This window comes from Heterodontus francisci, chromosome 4, assembly GCF_036365525.1.
Source record: "Heterodontus francisci isolate sHetFra1 chromosome 4, sHetFra1.hap1, whole genome shotgun sequence".
In the NCBI taxonomy this organism is placed as follows: Eukaryota; Metazoa; Chordata; class Chondrichthyes; order Heterodontiformes; family Heterodontidae; genus Heterodontus; species Heterodontus francisci.
The window spans coordinates 14,021,183-14,039,463 of record NC_090374.1 but is presented as its reverse complement, the minus strand read 5'-3'; the positions used below and the strand labels follow the sequence as shown (position 1 = coordinate 14,039,463).

General features: G+C 49.1%; 1 protein-coding gene across 3 annotated transcripts in view; it reads left to right on the top strand.

Annotated features, from left to right (window-relative positions):
• The window catches only part of LOC137368904 (serine/threonine-protein kinase NIM1-like), a 105,124-nt gene that overhangs the window by 14,157 nt on the left and 72,686 nt on the right, over positions 1-18,281 (top strand). Inside the window, exon 1 of one of the 3 annotated variants that reach the window (XM_068029182.1) lies at positions 12,806-12,869. The exons of the other annotated variants lie outside the window; for them this stretch is intronic. The gene's annotated coding sequence lies outside the window, so the exon portion shown is untranslated. Of the gene's footprint in view, positions 1-12,805; positions 12,870-18,281 lie in introns of those variants that run through there. 3 annotated transcript variants of the gene reach the window in all.

The following is an 18,281-nucleotide window of genomic DNA, read 5'->3' as shown; positions in this document are numbered from 1 at the left end:
GAGCCTTCCAGAAGGAACATGAAGAAAATGAAAGGCAGGAGAGGGAGAGAGAAGGAATATTCTGGAAGGAATGTGAAGAAAGAGAGCTGAAGCAGCTTGAGTTAATTAGGGGTGGGTGGGGGGTGGGGGCGACAGAGTAGCCCCAGTGAAAGCATGGCCAATATAGAGGAGCGTAATTGAGGGCTGGGTCCAAAATTGTTAAAACTAGCTCAATTAATTCCAAAATTCAATGAGGAAGATGTCCTTTGAGAAACTGGCAAGGCAGCTAAAATGGCCAGCTGAGACCTGGCCTCTTTTACTACAAAGCAAGCTAACTGGAAAAGCCCATGAGGTCTATTCCCTGTTGCCAGATGAGAGTTCATCAAATTATGAACTGACCAAAAATGCTATCCTTGGGGCATATGAATTAGTACCCGAAGCCTATTGCCAAAAATTTGGAAACCCTCAAGACGCAAGCTAATCAAATTTATCTGGAGTTTGAAAGAAGTAAGTAGCTGGCTTTTGACCAGTGGCTGAGGGCTCTTAAAGTACAGCTCAGCTATGAGAATCTCAGAAAAGCAATTCTGTTAGAGGAATTTAAACACTCTCTCCCACTCTCCATAAAGACCCATGTAGAGGAGCAACAGGTCCAGAGAGCCCGGTAAATGGCTGTTCTGGCTGATGAGATTGCTTTAATTTATAAGTTGGGTTCCCAGGGAAGAACCCTTCCTAGTCACCCCCACAAATCCGAGAAGGACAAAGGGTGGGAAGGTGATAGGAGCTCAAGTAGTCCTGGGAAAGCAGGAGACACAGGGGGCCCTCCTCCAGCCAAAAAGGAAGGTACTGTGAGCAAAAGTGAGACCCGGAGACCTGTGTGCTTCCAATGTAATAAAGTAGGGCATTTAGAAGCTGACTGCTGGAAAACAAAGAGAAATCCTGTTGGGTTAATCAGGACTCAGTGCTCAGTGCCTGCTCAGTGAAGAAGTGAACCTGATGGAAAGCATAGCAGAACAAGCTGTGGCTTTAACTGCAGGAAGAGTGAGACCCAGGAAGCTTACTACTGCAAGTGCAGGAACATTTAATAGGATTCCTGAAGGTTATCAGCGTTTTGTGTCTGAAGGGACAGTGACTCCATACCCCTCGAGTAGGGCAAGCAAGCCCATTGTGATTCTCAGGGACACAGGGGCCACTAGATCCCTTTTACAAGGAAAAAGCCTGACCTTTCCCCCAGAGAGTGCAGTGAACACCAAAATGGTGGTGAATGGTATTGGAGGGCAGTGTATGGCTGTACCTGTACACGGGTGCACCAGGAGTGCGACTTAGTTTCGGGACTGGTGACCATAGGGATTGTCCCGAGTTTGCCTGTGGACGGGGTTGACCTGCTCCTAGGTAATGATCTGGCGGGGGTGAAGGTGATAGCCCCACCAGTAGTGAAAGAAAGACCGCAGGAGGTCAGAGAGATGGGCAGTGGCAGGAGATGGACCCCTGTAGTTTCCCTGAATGTGTAGTGGATCAGGTCATGATCAAACCAGCTCCCCCAGAGGAGACTGAATTGGCACTGCAGGCAGATGACCATGAGGTCTGCCTATCTGAGACTTTCTTTGGAAAGTTAGGAGACCCAGGGAATGAATTAAATGGATCTTCCCCAGCTGAGGTTCAGTGAGCCAACCCAGTATTGCAAGAGTTAGCACAGACTGCCCAGTCTGAAAGTGAAGCAGAGGGAGTACCTGATTGCTACTATTTTTAAAGAATGAGTTACTGATGAGGAAATGGATTTCTCCTCACAAACCTGAGAACAAGGAGTGGACAGTAATTCACCAGTTAGTGGTGTCGCAGAGGTACCGAAGAGAAATATTCAGAAGAGCCCACGAGACTACAGTTGGCTGTACTTGCCGGTATACAAAAGACCAAAGCCCGCATAAGACAGCAGTTTGACTGGCCAAAACTCCACAAAGATGTGGTGGAGTACTGCAGGAGTTGCCACATGTGTCTGGCTGAGGGGAAACCCCAACCTACAGTGAAATCTGCACCCATAAATCCAGTACTGGTGTTAGGAGGACCCTCCAGCAGAGGGCTGATGAACCCCGCTGAGAACAAAAGGGGACAGGCAGGCACAAGGTTGGCAAACGTTTAGAAAGAGAAGGGGAAAAAGTGACCAAGAGGGCAGGTTAAAGGAAGTTGGGGAGGAATCCCGGATGTAAACCCCTACAGTCTGGTTAGCCAACCCTGAAAAATTTGAAAGGTTAGATCCCACATCCTCCTACGTAAATGCAGACACTAGAAGCACCCCACCAGAGTTGCTAACAGCATTCACAGGAATCTGCCAAGACAAAGAAAGACCTCTAGGGGGCAGAGAAACCGTGAGGGTGACGCCTCACCTAGTTGAAGTGCCACAGGGGAGTGCAGTAGAGTTTACACAAATACCTGCAGGCAGGAGTGGGATAAAGGGGAGATTAGCAAAGAATCCTCCCCCACAATCAGAACCAAGGAGAACCACCCCTACCCCCCAAAGTCAAAAGCCTTTGCATGACTCAGCAAAGCACTGAAAGAGAGTTCAAGATAGACCCACCCACTACTGACAGACTCTCCTGAAAAAAAATTACCTCAGCAGGAACAAAGACCCTAGTCTTTGGGCAAACGGAAGAGAAACTTCCCCCCCAAAAAAACACATGTTTACTGGGATGCCAAAAAGTGGTGGTGGGGGGTGTTGGTGGGTGGGAGTGGCGGGGGCAGTTTTAATAAGTTTTAGGATTTGTGAATGAATGAGAGAAATGCATGTTTTTTTCTGTATCTCATATTTTCTCTCGACCCTTTTAATGAAATGTACCTTTTCTCAAATCGCATTTCATTCCTCTGGGTGTGGCAATGTCATGCAGGTCCCCACCTGCCAAGAATGAGGCACATTAATTTTGTCTTGAACATTGATTTTAAACTGTTTTTGGAGTGAAGAAAGGACTTGTTAAACAGATCAGCCATGGCTGGAAAAGACATTTGCATATGAACAGACGGTGATTGGAAGGAGAAAGGACCATTCCCTGACACATTCAACCCACAATGGACCTTGATCACCAGGTATTGTGTGGAAGAGGAGCCTTCCAGAGGTTGCTAAGGTGAGACAATCCAAGACATGGTCAGACCAGTTAGTCACATGACTAACCTGCTTGGCGACCTGGGTTTTTCTGAATTGTACAAACAGTTTGAACTCAGAGTGTGTCTGTTTGCTCCTGGACTAAGAAGATCTCTCCTGTCTGCTCCCATCTCTTTCTCACAAGCTTCTGAATCCACTGAAGACACATGAACCCCAAGAGAAAAAAGTCTCCTACAGCGAGCAAGGTTTAAGAAGAATACTGGGCCCCAACGAAAAGCAAGATTTACCTACAATCAGGGCCTCGACAGTGAGCTTGAAGAACCGTAACAAAAACTCTTCAAATATTGCCTCAAACATTTCCACTTTATTTTTCTTCTGCTTTTTTCTGTCTCTATTTGCATGTGTGTCTCACGTATACATGCTAGCGTGGGCGTGTCATGTATCTGAGGCGTTGACCTAATTAGAGTTTAAATTTAATAAATTTCAACTTTTCTTCTTCAAACCTAAGAAAGCCTGTTTGTGCTGGTTTCTTTGCCTATAATTGGAAAGCAGTGAACAAGGATTCACCAAGGGGGAGCTAAAAACACGGTGTGTTTAAAATTAAACCCTGTTACGTTAAGACTAGGAGAGGCTTAGAGAGACCCCCAGACACCTTTCTCAACTGGTTGTAAAACACACCACTCATTACATCTTGCCAACTAGAAAATGATCCATTTATGCCAACTCTCTGTTTCCCGTTAGCTAGCCAATCTTCTATCCATGCTAGTATGTTACCCCCTACACCATGAGCTTTTATTTTCCGCAGTAACCTTTGATGTGGCAACTTATCAAATGCCTTCTGGAAGTACAGTACCCTTTATCCACAGCACATGTTACTTCTTCAAAGAACGCCACTAAATTGGTTAAACATGATTTCCCTTTCACAAAACCATGTTGACTCTGCCTGATTACCTTGAATTTTTCTAAGTGCCCTGCTATAACGTTTTTAATAATAGCTTCTAACATTTTCTGTATGACAGATTCTAAGCTAACTGGCCTGTAGTTTCCTGCTTTCTGTCACCCTCCCTTTTTGAATAAAGGAGTTACATTGGCTATTTTCCAATCCAATGGAACCTTCCCCGAATCGAGGGAGTTTTGGAAAATTAACTCCAACACATCAACTATTTCACTAGTCACTTCTTTTAAGACCCTAGGATGAAGTCCATCAGGACCCGGGTACTTGTCAGCCCACAGCTCCAACAATTTGTTCAGTACCACTTCCCTGGGGATTGTAATTTTTTTGAATTCCTCCCTCCCTTCCATTTCCTGACTTACAGCTAATACTGGGATGGTACTTGTATCCTCTATAGTGAAGACTGATGCAAAATGCCTGTTCAATTCATCTGCCATCTCCTTATTCCCCTTATTTATTTCCCTTATTAATTCCCCAGATTCACTTTCTATAGGACCCATGCTCACTTTGTTAACTCTTTTATTTTTTGAATATCTGTAGAAACTCTTACTATCTGTTTTTATATTTCTAGCTAGCTTTCTCTCATACTCTAGTTTTTCCCTCCTTATTAAGCTTTTAGTCATTCTTTGCTGATTTTTATATACTGTCCAATCTTCTAACCTGCCACCTATCTTTGCACAGTTTATATGCTTTTCCTTTAAGTTTGATACTATCTTTAACTTTTTTAGTTAACCACGGATGGTGGGTCCTCTCTTTGGAATTTTTCTTTCCTGTTGGAATGTATCTATTCTGTGCATTCTGAAATATCCCCTTAAATGTCTGCCACTGCATCTCTATTGACCTATCCCTTAACCTACTTTGACAGTTCACTTTAGCTAGCTCTGCTTTCATGCCCTCATAATTGCCCTTATTTAAGTTTAAAATACTGGTCTTAGACCCATTCTTCTCTCCCTCAAACTGAATGTAAAATTCAATGATATTATGATCGCTGCTGCCTAAGGGTGCCTTCACTATGAGATCATTAATTACTCCTATCTTGTTGCACAATACCAGGTCTACTACAGCCTGCTCTCTGGTTGGCTCCAGACTGTGCTGTTCTAAGAAACCTTCCCAAAAACATTCTATGAACTCCTCATCTAAGCTATCTTTGCCCATCTGATTTTTCCAGTCTTTATTAAAAATCCCTCATGATTATCGCCGTACCTTTCTGACAGGCACGTATTATTTCTTCCTTCGTAACCCATCTTACCATATGGGGCCCTATACACCCATCCCACAAGTGACTTCTTGTCTTTATCATTTCTCATCTCGACCCAAACCGTTTCTACATCCTGGTTTCCTGAACATAAATCATTCCTCTCTATTGTGTTAATACCATCATTAATTAACAGAGCCACCTCTCCACCTTTTCCTAGCTTCCTGTCCTTCCTAAATGCCACGTACCCTTCAATATCCATGTCCCAATCTATGTCGTCCCGCAGACATGTCTCTGTAATGGCTATCAGATCATACTTATTTATTTTTATTTGCGCTCTCAGTTCTTTCGTTTTGTTTCGAGTGCTACATGCATTCGGACACAGAGCCTTTAATTTTGTCCTTTTGTATTGCTGAAAATAGAGACATTTTGTATAACACGTGTGGTGTTCGCCACGAACAGGATGCTGCCATCAAGCCAAAAGACCTCCTGCCTATCACACAAATGAGTAATGTGATATATGAATTTCAATGCCAGTGTGATGCGAGGTATTTCGGCCGTACGTCCCAAAGACTGGCGGATCGTATCAAACAGTATGTCCCTTCTGCTGTTTGCAACGGGCAAGGTACAGGTCGTACCCAACTAGCCCGTACTTGCCTTCCTGTCACGGTCTGTTTATCATTTCCCATATTACTACCTTTCCCTCTTGCCTTGTCACTACTCTTTAATTTACCACATCTTCCCAAATTTGATCCCTTGCCCTCATGATTTAGTTTAAAACCCTCTCTACTTCCCTGGTTATGTGGCTCACTAGAACACTGGTCCCAGCACGGTTCAGGTGTAGACCGTCCCAACGGTACAGCCCCACTTTCCCCAGTACTGGTGTCAGTGCCCCACGAACCGGAACCTACTTCTACCACACCAGTCTTTGAGCCACGCATTCATTTCTCTAATCTTATTTGCCCTGCTCTGATTTGCACGTGGCTCAGGTAATAATCCAGAGATTTTTACCTTTGGGGTTCTCCTTCTTAATTTTGTGCCCAGTTCCTCATACTGACTATGCAGAACCTCTTTCCTTGTCCTGCCTATGTCATTGGTACCTACATGACCACGACGACTGGATCCTCCCCCTCCCACTGTAAGTTCCTCTCCAGCCCTGAGCAGATGTCCTGAACCCTGGCACCGGGCAGGCAACACAGCCTTCTGGATTCTCGCTCTTTGCTGCAGAGATCAGTGTCAATCCCCCTCACTATACTGTCCCCTATTACCACTACTTTCCTTTTAGCTCCCCCAACTTAAACAGCTTCTTGTACCATGGTGCCATCAGTCTGCTCATCCACACTACAGCCCTCTCTCTTGTCCATAAAAGCTGCAAGTACCTCGAACTTGTTGCTCAATTGCAAGGGGTGAGGCTCCTCCACTCCCATCTTCTCGATCCCCTGTCTGACTCGCAGTCACACCCTCCTGTCCCTGACCACTGACCAAAACAGACTACCCTAAGCTAAGGGGTGTGACTGTCTTCTGGAACAAAGTGGCCAGGTAACATTTCCCCTCCCTGATGAATCGCAGTGTCTCAGCTCGGCCTCCAGCTCAATAACTCTGAGCCGAAGCTCCTCAAGCCGCAGACACTTACTACAGACGTGGTTGCCATGGTTTGCCGTGGCATCCAGGAGCTGCTACATATTGCAGCCATGACACATCACTTGTCATGCATCTTTATTGTGTTAATTAAATTAAATTTATTTATCTTAATTAATTTATAGTTCCCCTTCTTGCCAAACTCCCTACTTCACACTCTGTGCATCCGAGCAGCACTTCCCTCCTCATTCTCTCTCTCCCCTCTCTGCCACCTCTCCCTCTTTCTCTCCCCCTCCTCCCTCAGTCTCCCCTCCTCCCTCTATCTTTCTTACTCTGTCTCTCTCCCCATCTCTCTTTCCCCCCCCCCCCCCCATTGTTCTGATGAGGCACTAAACCGAGGCCTCGTCTGCCCTCTCAAAGATCCCACGGCCACTATTTTGAGAAGTTTGTGAAAGGTGCTCTATAAATACTCTGTGCACTTCAGTCTTCTGATTCTGCATCACATCGCTACTTCCCTCTGCTCCACTGTTAGCAGGAGAGTCTTGTCATCTTTCATAACCCAGCCCACATTCCTGTCCCTCACTCCCTCCCCTCCTTCAAAAGCCTCCTTGAAATACATCTCTGTCGCCACATTTCCAAACACCTTTTCCCCCCCATCCCTGCCCCTGCCCCCCACAACTCTTCTGCTTTTGCTCCATTTGACTGGAGGTTCGGGGCTTTATATGACTCGATACCCCATCAATACACCCACTTGTTGTTTACCATCTCTGCTTAGTACTGTTTGTAACACTCATGCTCGTTTATTTTCATCTAATCACCAGCTCTCATCAATAGCGTTTATTTTTACCTCCTCCTTCAAAGAAAGCCAGACACTACATCTTGAATTAACGTAATGAGGTTGCTTTGAAGAGCTGTGTAGAGCTGTGTAGAGTTAAGGATGCTGTTCCAAACAGCAGTTTTCTGCACCTGGCTGATTTTTAATTGACTGATCTAATTATGAATGTATCTTCGGTGTAGTTTCATGTCTGTGAACGCTCGCCTGTCTGGTGCGGAAGCAGCCGGGTATATGTAAGTGTGAAAACTTTCCCTCCTTCAATCTTGTTTGATTAACAGTCCAGTCTTCAAAGGAATTAACAAGAAAGAAAATTGAATTTATTTCTATCGCACCTTTCACAATGAGAACATCCCAAAGCACTTTATAGCCAATCAGGTTTTTTTTTTGAAGTGTAGTCACTATTGTAACGTAGGAAACACAGCAGCCAATTTGTGCACAGCTTCTTTGGGCCTCCTTGTCTCGATAGACAATGGGTAAGCGCCTGGAGGTGGTCAGTGGTTTGTGGAGCAGTGCCTGGAGTGGCTATAAAGGCCAATTCTAGAATGACAGACTACACAGGTGCTGCAGAGAAATTTGTTTGTCGGGGCTGTTACGCAGTTGGCTCTCCCCTTGCGCCTCTGTCTTTTTTCCTGCCAACTACTAAGTCTCTTCGACTCGCCACATTTTAGCCCCGTCTTTATGACTGCCCGCCAGCTCTGGCGAACGCTGGCAACTGACTCCCACGACTTGTGATCAATGTCACAGGATTTCATGTCGCGTTTGCAGACGTCACAGCAAGCTCCCACAAACAGCAATGTGATAATGACCAGATTATCTGTTTGTCAGTGACATTATTGAGCAAATAGTGCCGAAACAGCTCTTGTATTCGCCTGAGAGAGGAGACAGGGCCTCGATTTAACATCTCATCCAAAAGATGGCACCTCTGAACTGCAGCACTTCCTCAATACTGCACTGAAGTGCCAGCCTAGATTTTACACTCAGGTTCCTTGAGAAGGATTTGAACCCACAATCTTTTGACAAAGAGGCAAAAAGTGTTACCCACTAAGCTACAGCTGCCTATATTGGTGCTGTGCCTTTAACGTAGTAAAATAAGGCGCTTCACAGGCGTGTCATCAGTCAAAGATTGACACCAAGCTAAAGAAAGGGACAGTCGAACAGGCAACTAAAAGTTGTTTAAAGAGTTAAGTATTAAGCAGCACATTAAAGGAGGAAAGCAAGGTAGAGAGGCGGAGAGGTGTAGGGAGGGAATTCCAGAGCTTGGGCCCGAGGCAGCTGAATGCATGACCGCCAATGGTGGAGTGATTAAAATCAGGGATGATCAAGAGACCAGAATTGGAGGAGCGCAGATATCTTTGAGGCTTATTGGGCTGGAGGAAATTCCAGAGATAGGGAGAGGAGAAAACAAGGATGCAAATTTTAAATTCGAGGCGTTGATGGACCAGGACCTAAAGTAGGTTAACGAGCGCAGGGGTGTTGGCTAAGATCCCAGCTGCTCTGACACAGCGGCCAATAACTGCTTGGATGTTTCAGCTCCATGTGCGATTCGAGTTCCAAGGTAATGCCTCTACGTGAAGAATCCACAATCTGCAGAGGGACAGGACCAGGAGAAGGCTCTCCCTCTCGTCATACGAAAGAGTTCCTGAAAGGGGGAAACTAGCTTAGATTCAGAGATGGGGTCTTCAGAGGCGATCATTTCGGACTGAAATGAGGAGAAATCACTTCACTCAAAGGGTTGTGAATCTTTGGAATTCTCTACCCCAGATGGTTGTGGATTCTTCATTGTTGAATACATTTAAGGCTGGGATAGATAGATTTTTCTTCTTTCGGGGAATCAAGGGATATGGCGAGTGGGCGGGAAAGTGGAGTTGAATCCTAAGGTCAGCCATGATTGTTTTTAATGGCGGAGCAGACTCAAAGGGCTGGCTGGTCTACTCAAAGAACAAAAAGAACAAAGAAAATTACAGCACAGGAACAGGCCCTTCGGCCCTCCAAGCCTACGCCGATCCAAATCCTCTATCTAAACCTGTCGCCTATTTTCTAAGGGTCTGTATCTCTTTACTTCCTGCCCATTCATGTATCTGTCTAGATACATCTTAAAAGACGCTATCGTGCCCGCGTCTACCACCTCCGCTGGCAATGCGTTCCATGCACCCACCACCCTCTGCGTAAAGAACCTTCCACGCATATACCCCCTAAACTTTTCCCCTTTCACTTTGAACTCGTGTCCCCTTGTAATTGAATCCCCCACTCTGGGGAAAAAGCCTCTTGCTATCCACCCTGTCTATATCTATCATGATTTTGTACACCTCAATCAGGTCCCCCCTCAACCTCCGTCTTTCTAATGAAAATAATCCTAATCTACTCAACCTCTCTTCATAGCTAGCGCCCTCCATACCAGGCAACATCCTGGTGAACCTCCTCTGCACCCTCTCCAAAGCATCCACATCCTTTTGGTAATGTGGCGACCAGAACTGCACGCAGTATTCCAAATGTGGCCGAACCAAAGTCCTATACAACTGTAACATGACCTGCCAACTCTTGTACTCAATACCCCGTCCGATGAAGGAAATCATGCCGTATGCCTTCTTGACCACTCTATTGACCTGCGTTGCCACCTTCAGGGAACAATGGACCTGAAATGGACTCCTGCTCCTATTTCTTGTGTTCTTGTTACCCATCCCTATTGTCCTTGGGAAGGTGGTGGTGAGCTGCCTTCTTGAACTGCTGCAGTCCTTGGGGTATAGGTACACCCACAGTGCTGTTAGGAAGGGAGTTCCAGGATTTTTACTCAGCGACAGTGAAGGAACGGTGATATAGTTCCAAGTCAGGATGGTGTGTGGCTTGGAGAGGAACTTGCAGGTGGTGGTGTTCCTATGCATCTGCTGCCCTTGTCCTTCTCGGTGGTTGAGGTCACAGGTTTGGAAGGTGCTATCGAAGGAGCCTTGGTGCGTTGCAGCAGTGCATCTTGTAGGTGGTACACACTGCTGACACTGTGCGTTGGTGGTGGAGGGAGTGAATGTTGAAGGTGGTGGATGGTGTGTCAATCAAGTGGGCTACTTTGTCCTGGATGATGTCGAGCTTCTTGAGTGTTGTTGGAGCTGCACTAATCTGGGCAAGTGGAGAGTATTCCATCGGATTGCTGACTTGTACATCACAGGGTTTGTCCTCAGCGCAATGAACATTCTCACAGCCACATCTGAGTTGGGATAGAGTAGGCTCTACACCACCAATACCAACAACAGCTGCCATTTATCTAGCGCCTGTTCCATCGTAAAACATCCCACGAGGCTTCACGGGAGTGTCATCAACAAATTGGACACCGAGCCACTTAAGAAGATATTAGGACAGGCGACCAAAACCTTGGTTTTAAGAAGTATCTGAAAGGAGGATGGTGAGGTACAGAGGCGGAGCGTTTAAGGGAGGGAGTTGCAGAGCTCAGGGCCTAGGCAGCAGAAGATATGGCCACCAACGGTGGAGATAAAATGAAGGCCAGAATTGCAGGAGTGCTGATATCTCGGAGGGTTGTGGAGTTGGAGGATACAGAGAAAGGGAGGGGAGAGGCCACGGAGGAGGTTACAGAGATAGGGAGGGGAGAGGCCATGGAGGAGATTACAGAGATAGGGAGGGGAGAGGCCATGGAGGAGATTACAGAGATAGGGAGGGGAGAGGCCATGGAGGAGGTTACAGAGATAGGGAGGGGAGAGGCCATGGAGGAGGTTACAGAGATAGGGAGGGGAGAGGCCATGGAGGAGGTTACAGAGATAGGGAGGGGAGAGGCCATGGAGGAGATTACAGAGATAGGGAGGGGAGAGGCCATGGAGGAGGTTACAGAGATAGGGAGGGGAGAGGCCATGGAGGAGGTTACAGAGATAGGGAGGGGAGAGGCCATGGAGGAGGTTACAGAGATAGGGAGGGGCGAGGCCATGGAGGAGGTTACAGAGATAGGGAGGGGAGAGGCCATGGAGGAGGTTACAGAGATAGGGAGGGGAGAGGCCATGGAGGAGATTACAGAGATAGGGAGGGGAGAGGCCATGGAGGAGGTTACAGAGATAGGGAGGGGAGAGGCCATGGAGGAGGTTACAGAGATAGGGAGGGGAGAGGCCATGGAGGAGGTTACAGAGATAGGGAGGGGAGAGGCCATGGAGGAGGTTACAGAGATAGGGAGGGGAGAGGCCATGGAGGAGGTTACAGAGATAGGGAGGGGAGAGGCCACGGAGGAGATTACAGAGATAGGGAGGGGAGAGGCCACGGAGGAGATTACAGAGATAAGGAGGGGAGAGGCCACGGAGGAGGTTACAGAGATAGGGAGGGGAGAGGCCATGGAGGAGGTTACAGAGATAGGGAGGGGAGAGGCCACGGAGGGATTTGAAAACAAGGATGAGAATTTTAAAATCGAAATGTTGCCAAACCAAAAGCCAATGTAGGGCAACGGCACACCAGTGATGGGTGAACCGGAGTTGGTTGAGTTACTGGAGGAGACAGTGGTGTAGTGGTTATGTCACTAAACTAGTAATCCAGAGGCCCAGGGCCATGCCCTGTGGACACAGCTGGTGGAATTTAAATTCAATTGATTATTAAGTTCAATTTACAAAAAATCTGGAATTGAAGGCTCGTCTCAGTAATGGTGCCATGAAACTATCATCGATTGTCATAAAACCCATCTGGTTCGTTAATGTCCTTTAGGGAAGGAAATCTGCTGTCCTTACCTGGTTTGGCCTACACGTGGCTCCAGACCCTAAGCACTGTGGTTGACTCTTAAATGCCCTCGGAAATGGCCAGCAAGCCACTCAGTTCAAGGGCAATTAGGGATGGGCAACAAATGCTGGCCTTGCCAGTGATACCCACATCCCATGAAAGAATAAAAAAAAGATGTGGGCACCAGTTGTTTGGATGAGCTGCAGTCTGATAGGCTGTCCTGTGAGGCCTAGGAACTGCGAAGACAACCTGAACTCAGTTTATTTGCCTTTCCCAGTGGATCTGTCTTATCTATCTGCGTCTCACCCTCTCTCTCTATCGCTCTCTGTCTTTGTCTCATTCTCTCGTTCTCTCTCTCTGCTTGTTTCCATCATGACCTGGGCTTTTGTGCGAGGCAGAATCTGGTTGGAGGGGATTAATAGGTTATACTTCCTGATGGTTGCCTTGACGACGATGATTCTTCTGTCGCATACACTGTGTGTGCTTCAATCCACCGCGAGTTAATCTGTACGGAGATTAGATTAGTAAAAGGAGTCGGTCAGAAAAGGTAAATATTAATATTAAGCTTTATTTATTCAAACAAAAGCTCTTTAAACCTTTGAATACCATTGCAATGTTTATAACATGGAAGGGCACCTGGAGCTCTTTGATTGTCACGATTCAGAACATTGGAACAGGGTGAGGTAAAACTTGACTGTTTGTGGCATCCAGTGTCGTCCTCAAACACTCCGAAGGCAGGGACAGCACGAGTTCAATGCAGAGTAAAGATCCCTCTACACTGTTCCGATTAAACACTCTCAGGACAGGTGCAGCACAGGGTTAGATACAGAGTAAAGCTCCCTCTACATCAGGGTTGTCCAACATACAGCCCACCAAACATTTCCATCCAGCCCATGGATGTAAACTGTTCCCAGGGCCGTTATTCATCCTCACCGTGACTGGAGATGAGAAATTTCCCTTTGTCAGACCGGCTTTTAAACTGTTGCACTGTCAGTTTCACAGCTGACAGCTGCTAACATCGGGAACAGCCATTTCCCAACAGACTCAGGGTTTTCCGGCAGATTTTGACTTTTTTCTTAAAAAGTCAACGGAAAACCCTGAGTCTGTTGGGAAATGGCTGTTCCCGATGTTAGCAGCTGTCAGCTGTGAAACTGGCAGCGGTCTTAAAATGAACTGACCAACTATCTGCTGAGTGTTCCACTCTCCGCAACTGTGTGAGGGAGAGGAAGAGAGAGAGAGGAAGAGAGAGAGAGGGAGAGAGACAGAGGGAGAGGGGGGAGAGTGGGAGAGAGAGGGGAGAGACAGAGGAAGGGGGGAAACAGAGAGAGAGAGAAAAAGGGGAACAGAGAGAGAGAGGGAGGGCAGAGAAAGGGGGGACAAAAAGAGAGAGGGGCAGAGATAGTGGGGAACACTGAGCGGGCAGCGGGGAACACTGGAGACACGGGGGTGGAGAGGGACAGAGAGAGGGGGTGTTGGAGAGGGAGGCAGTGAGAGAGGGGAAAGAGTGAAGGAGACAGAGAGGGGGGAGAGGAAGACAGAGAGAGACAGACAGAGATGGGGGGAGACAGAGAAGTGAGAGAGAGAGTCAAAGAGTCATTTACTTACGGCACAGAAGGAGGCCATTCTGTCCATTGAGCCCGTGCCTGCTGTCCACGGAGCTCTGCACTCTGTCCCAATCCCTGTCTTGATCCCCGTAGCCCTGCAAGTCTATTTCTCTCAGGTGGCCATCCAACTTCCTCGTGAAGTCATTGATCAGCCTTGTGGGCAGCGAGTTCCAGGTCATTACCACCCACTGCGTGAAAAAATTACTTCCTTATATTCCCCCTGCATCTTTTGCACAAAACTTTCAATCTGTCTCCCCTAGTCCGAGAGGGTTTGGGGGAGGGAAGAGAGAACGTGCTGCACAAGGGAGGCAGTGGCATAGTGGTAATGTCACTGGACTAGTAATCTAGAGGCCCAGGCTAGTGCTCTGGGGTAATGGGTTCAAATCCCACCACGGCAGATGGTGAAATTTGAATTCAATTAATAAATCTGGAATTAAACTAATCTAATGGTGACCGTGAAATCATTGTCAGTTATTGTTAAAAACACATCTGGTTCACTAATGTACTTTCGGGAAGGAAATCTGCTGTCCTTACCTGGTCTGGCCTACATGTGACTCCAGAACCACAGCAATGTGGTTGATTTGTAACTGTCCTCTGAAGTGGTCTAGGAAGCCACTCAGTTCAAGGGCAATTAGGGATGGGCAATAAATGCTGGCCTAGCTAACGCCACCCACATCCCACAAACAAATAAAAAAAACACATACAAGAGTGGGGAGAGAGATCAAGGTCCCTCCTGAAAGGCGGACATCTATCCGGAATACTCTGCAACCAAAAACAATGTCACTAAATCAGTTTTCAATATCATGACGAGAAAGTAAGTTAATAAATTAGTCTTTGTATTTAAAGTGTCTTCACAAAAATGCACATTTGTTGTTGTTGTTATTAGTAAGATAATTTTTTAATGCCTTTGTCTTTCGAAATTTGCTCACCGGCCCCCCAGGCCGAGCAGAAATCGTAATGCAGCCCTCCGTCCGAAACCCCTCCGCCTGACAGGTGTCCTGAGCGGAAAGGAGGGCATAGCCCTCCCAGCCAAATCCACTCCCAACCAGGACATACCCCATCCAGTTATGGTTGAAAATGCTGCCCCGTCTGCTGGGCCTGTGGGTGCTGGTGGGGCGGGAGATGGCCTCCTCTCTCCGCCTTCAGTCTCGGCTCTGGCTTGATTTCCGGAGTCGGGTACTTCCATCTCCCCTGGGAAGCTCACTGGCCTGGGAATGGAGGTGGAGGGGGCTCCAGCCCAATAGATGAACGCGAATAGGCCTCCTCCACCATCCATCCTGGTGGTGGGATCGTGACGGAGGGTGGGACCAGCTGGCACGGCCAGGACATCTGCCCCACAGTGTATGATGGGTGTGTTGGCCGCTGGCGGTGCCGACCCGGAGGAGGATGGGGACTTGATGTGGGGCATGGAGGCCGACCTTGAATCCATTGCCAGTGAGGCAGTGGACTCCCTCATGCCTCCCACCGAGTCTCCTCTCATTCCCACCACAGAACTCCGGACTTCCTTGCAGCATGCAGGGGTTGCCGCAATAAAGTTCAGCTGGCCCTCGGCCGGTGGTCGAGTTTGGCGCTGATCATCCGGTCCATCCGTGCCACCCTCAAGAAAGTGGGGAAGGGCGCGGGCGTGAAACTGGTTGAGAGGCACCGTTTTAATGTGTTCCTCAATAGGTTGCTGGGGGAGTGGAAGGCCAGGTGCACTTCTGCTCCCTCCTCACAGTGAGGTGTTGGTGACGGGTTTCTAAGTACCTTTGACATGAAGATAACCATAGCCAGCCTCAACATCAACGGCAGCAGAGGGGCTCACCGCAGACAATCTCTCAGTCCTCAGGGAAGGGAGATACGCGATGAGCTTTCTGCAGGAAACCCACACCGTTCCGGGAGAGGAAGCCACCTGGCTCCTGGAGTCGCAGTCTGGGGTCTACATGAGTCGCCTCACCCCTATTTCTAGTGGGGTGGCTATCTTGTTGGCCCCGACTTTTCAGCCGGAGATCTTGAGCGTCCAGGAACTCGTGCCGGGCCGCTTGCTCCACCTCGCCGTTCGCCTGGGTAGCGTGCCGCTCCACTTTGTGAACGTGTACGCGCCCAGGCCCGGCGCGTTGCAAGCGTGTTTCTTTGAAGGAGTGTCCGCTCTCTTGAGCTCTATCGATAGCAGCGAGTGCATCATCCTCGGGGGGGAATTTAACTGTACCCTTGAGGTGAGGGATCTCTCCGTTCCCCAGCGTGGCCAAGCTAGGTGGACGTCTGGCGGAATCCCCATCCCGATTTGTGGCGGTCAAGAGGAGGAAGGTCCCGAATCGACTGCCTCTACATTTTGCAGACGTATGTCTCCCACGTCTCGGTGGCCTCCATGCAAGCAGGGTCTGCGTACTGGCACTTTAACAACCGGCTGCTGGAGAACAAGCGATTCCGGGGCTCATTCCGTCGATTCTGGGCCAACTGGAGAAGGCAGCAGGAGGCTTCCCCTCATTGAGGCCATGGTGGGATGTGGGCAAGACTCACATCCGTGTCTTCTGTCAGGCATAGGCAAAGGGGTTGACCAAGGGGCAGGAAGCCAAGATTAGCTGCCTGGAGAGGGAGGTGCTCGACTTGGAGTCCCGCCTCGGTCATGCCATTATGGACCCGGCCCTGTGGTAGGCGTACAAAGAGAAGAAGGGCGCGCTGAGGGACCTGCAGCTCATAGGGTCACAAGGCGCATGCGTGAGGTTGCGGATCCAGATCCTAGAAGATTTGGACTGCGCCTCACCCTTCTTCTCGTCACTGGAAAAATGGCGGGGGGTCCGTAAGCAGCTCATTGAGCTGCTGGCTGACGATGGATACTCCTTCACGGATCCGGATGGAATGGGCCTTTTGGTCTGTACCTATTACAGTGCATTGTTCTCTCCAGATCCGTCCAGCGAGGATATGCACAAAGTTTTGTGGGAGGACCTGCTTAAGATCAACCCGGAGGGTACCGAAGGATTGGAGGCTCCGCTTACGTTGGCGGATCTGACCGGCGCCCTCCACCAGCTCTCAAGGGGCAAATTCCCGGGGCTGGATGGGCTGACCATGGAGTGCCTCAGGGCGTTCTGGGACGTCCTGGGGGACGATTACGCGCGTGTGCTGGGGGAAAGCCTGGCGTCCGGGGAGATGCCCCTCTCATGGCGCAAGGCGGTCATCATCCTGCTGCTGAAGAGAGGCAATCTCCGTCTGCTTAAAAACTGGCGTCCGGTCTCCCTCCTCAGCATGGATTATAAGATCTTTTCCCGGGCTATGGCTACCCACCTGGGCTCTGTGCTGCCCACATGATCCACCCCGACCAGTCCGACACGGTCCCGGGCCGGTCCATCCAGGACAACATCCACCTGGTCCGGGACTTGATCCATCTTTCCCAGAGGACTGGTCAGTCGGTCGCCTTTCTCTACCTCGATCAGGAGAAGGCGTTCGACAGGGTGGATCACGGATATCTATTCGGGACTCTGCACGCATTCGGACTTGGGCTGCATTTTGTGGCCCGGGTCCGACTTTTGTACACCGCCGCAGAGTGTCTGGTCAAAGATAACAGGTTGTTGATTGCCCCCCTTCACTTTGGGAGAGGAGTGCGTCAGGGATGCGTGGAGCTGTTCCTGTGCCTGCTTCGCAGGAGGTTGACGGGAATGGCTCTGCGCAGGCTGGGCATGCGGGTTGTCCTCTCAGCTTACGCTAATGACATGCTCCTCGCAGTCACAGATCCCGTTGACTTGCGGAGGATGCGCGACTGCCAGCAGACCTTTTCTGCCACATCCTCCACAAGGATTATTTGGCAGAAATGTTCCGGTCTCCTGGTGGGTCAGTGGTGGGTGGACTTCCTGCCGGAGCAGTTTACACCTTTTGCGTGGAGCACCACGCACCTCCTCTATCTGGGAGTCCACCTTAGCCCCGCTGAGGAAGCCTGGCCGCCAAACTGGCAGGAGTTGGAGGCAAAGGTCACCATTCGGCTAGGGCGCTGGATAGCACAGCTCCGAGTGCTTTCCTACAGGGGCCGAGCGCTGGTCATAAACCAACTGGTGGCCTCCATGCTGTGGTACCGGTTGGTCACTTTGGCCCTTCCCCCTGCATTTGCCACCACGATCCAGAAGAAGCTTGTCGATTTCTTCTGGGGCAAGAGGAAACACTGGGTCTCTGCCGTGGTCCTGAGTCTCCCGTTCGAGGAGGGCGGCCAGTCGCTGGTGTGCGTCCACACCCAGGCTGCGATTCTCCACCTTCGGACCCTGCAGAGATACCTGTACGTCGAGTGTCTTCCCAGATGGTGTGCGCTGGCGATGTGTTTTTTCCGCCGGGGCACTGTCTTCAAGACGACACGCAGCTCCTGGCGGAGTCCGTTAGCTGCGCCTCTCTGA